Source organism: Tiliqua scincoides, chromosome 2 (genome assembly GCF_035046505.1).
Source record: "Tiliqua scincoides isolate rTilSci1 chromosome 2, rTilSci1.hap2, whole genome shotgun sequence".
In the NCBI taxonomy this organism is placed as follows: Eukaryota; Metazoa; Chordata; class Lepidosauria; order Squamata; family Scincidae; genus Tiliqua; species Tiliqua scincoides.
In genome coordinates, this window is record NC_089822.1 from 186,289,078 (window position 1) to 186,291,973 (window position 2,896).

Below are 2,896 nucleotides of genomic sequence, written 5' to 3' on the forward strand. Positions count from 1 at the left end.
GCATTAAGTTTCTTCTCATGGTGGTAGCCAAGGAAAAGGCCCATAGGTTCGACAGTCATGGATAGCTCCAGACAACCCTTGTTCATCTTGTTTACTGTAGAGGTCAGTAAGTATGAAAGTTCTATGTTTCCCTTCAACAAACCTGGCATAACTTGGGCAGATAGCTGGTCACCATGAGGTGTGACACAGCATTTATCCACTCACCCTAAGTGGTAGGTAGCTCCCTTGGCATCTCAGACGTATCATTACCTTTTCTGTTTTTTGGACAATAAATGCTTTGTATTCAGCTTGGTGAACTGTGCCCCAGAATAATCTCTGAATGGCTGAATTAGACAAATTCATGCAAGACAAGCATATCAAGGCTTACATGCTGCCTTCAGGATCAGAGGTTGTGTACTTCAACGGAGAGGAAAACTCCAAAGTTCTTCCTGGAGTAGCAGAGGGATAGCAACAGCAGCATCAACAAAGTCAGAAAAGTTTTATTCATCTCCCTTCTCTTGTTTTTCCTGGCATACTGCATAGCTGTGTTCCAACTGTGTCATCATGGCCTGGTAGAGTTAGTTTTTCCCAGTACTGCTCCTTAGTACCGGGCATAAAGAGAATTTACAATGTCCCTTGGAAAGACTACATGTTCCAAGAGAACATTGCACACTTTGTGCTAAGGAGCAGCCCTGGGGGTGACAAAGGAGAGGGAGAGAGGACAAGAAACCTCCTCCCAGTCTCCATAGCTCCTTCTGTCATTCTGCTTTGCAGTACACCCAGGAAACAAAGGAGGGATAGGTGAAGAAAAATTTCCCCACTCTATTGTCTCTACTGCCACCATCCCACCACTCCTCCAAAAAGAGTTTTGGAGGGTCAAAGTGTATATCTCTCCTTTGAGGTTGGGTTTTTGAGCCTTGGAAATTCTTCTCTAATCCAAAGTGTCACTAAATTCATTTTCATCTGTAGAGATAAACACTGAAAACAGCTAGATCCCCCCCCCCAAAAGAAAAAGAAAAAAAAATGAAGGCAAGCATAAACTCTCCAAGTTTATATTGCAGATAAAATGATGTTTTTATATTCCTAAATGTTCAGTGAGGTCCAGGCAATAAAGGATAATGTAGATCTTTCATGAAGGATTCCTTCAAGTAAAAGAAAAACTCATATGTTGATTGACTGCTGATGTCTGCTGTCTCTTGGCTCCCTACAACCCTTTGGTAGGTGCCTACAATGAAGTGGCAGAGAGTGGCTTTCCATGTAGGAAGTTCTAGGTTCAGTACCACACTTCTTTGTTTCAAATAATCTCAGCTTTGTGATTGTGATCTGGAAATGGTTTGTGATTGCATGTTTTTATTATTTTGAGCACAGGGAGTCTTGCAGAGGGCTCTGTGGGTCTCCTCGCACGCCCAGGAAGGGCAGCAGCCCACGCTGCTGTGGGAAGGGGTTAAGTTTAAAAAAAACCAAAAAAAAAAAAAACACCCTGTGACTCTGGCTGCAACATGATCCTGCAGATCGCATTGCTGCCTTCCCCTCTTCCCTGCCCCTTAAAGTGCGAGGGCATTCATTCTCAAGCTGGTCACAACCCCCCAGTTTAGTTACAGCCAAACACTAGTGACACCACTGCTAAACTACTTATATTTTGCAACATCAGTTCTAATACTCCACATTTCCTCAAGCTTGTATATCACTTCCTCAAGTTGTATATCACTACTTGAGAGTTCTGAAATTGCTCCAGACGAGTTGCACGAAGCGCCAATAGCTCTGCTAAATGTCCAATTAGGAAATGTTTGGAAAAAGGAGTTCTGCAAAAGTGGTATGAAACCGGAGGCAAGAGTTTTTGTGATATCTAACATAGATACCTAGAATTCTTCTTTTCACACACTCCCAGATTATACACACTAGTAATTTGAGCCCAAAGGGTTCAGCTTTCTCCTTGAGCATCTTCTTGTCAAGCTTCATTCCCCCCCTCCATCATTATCATGTCTCACATACCTTCCAGCTCTTTGACATTAACACAGGAACTAAAGATGGTTGTTAAGTAAAGTTTAACAGGGGAAAAGGTTCAAAATTATAATTTAAAATGTGTGCAACTGGCATTTGGAAAACAGAAGGTCCAGCTACCATATCTTACCATTACTGAGTCAGACTACGTTATCCAAAAGATGATAAGTAATGGAGCTACATTTGCAGCAGCATCTCTATCACCTCATTTTGGTTACCATGATCGTCATGAAAATGAACACATTCTGAGCCATTTTCTGCTCTCACTTGAAACCATCAACATGAAAATCAGACACCAGCCTCTTCATACCTTCCCAGCCATGTGAATTATACTACTGTGACTGTCCTACACTGACCTTTTCCTAGCTGTATAATTTGATGGGGTCCTTTCTACCCCTCCTGCTTTTTTATAGCTTCTTCAAGCCAAGGGTAAAGGGTAAGGTGAAAAGAGAAGGGCCTGGCAGTTGCAAACGATACTACAGAAATAAAGTTTCTAAACTCCAATTCCATGTTTTATCATAATTTTAAACTACCAGAAGCTGGTGTATTGCAGCAACTGTTACCCTGCACATACCCGATCTCATCTGATCTCGGAAGCTAAGCAGGCTCAGGCCTGGTTAGTACTTGGATGGGAGACCGCCTGGGAATACCAGGTGCTGTAGGCTTATACCATAGTCTTTCGAGACTGAAGGTTGCCAACCAAGAAGCTGGCGTGCCATAAAGAGATCCAAGACTTCCAGTTTTAACCTTCATTTTGTGATCAGCAACTGTGTGGTTAGAGAAGAAAACTAAACTTTAGGCAGGTGCTTTACACTTCAAAGTCACTTATTTTTGGTAGGCAAAATAACCACCAGCCTGCTAACAAATCCACGTAGAATGGATTCAGTTATTCCCCCTCCCCTCCACATCCAAGGAA

General features: G+C 42.5%; 1 pseudogene; it reads left to right on the top strand.

The window, feature by feature from the left end:
- The first annotated feature begins 2,525 nt into the window (after positions 1 to 2,525).
- LOC136643353 (5S ribosomal RNA) lies at positions 2,526 to 2,645 on the top strand (annotated as a pseudogene).
- Positions 2,646 to 2,896: the final 251 nt, after the last annotated feature.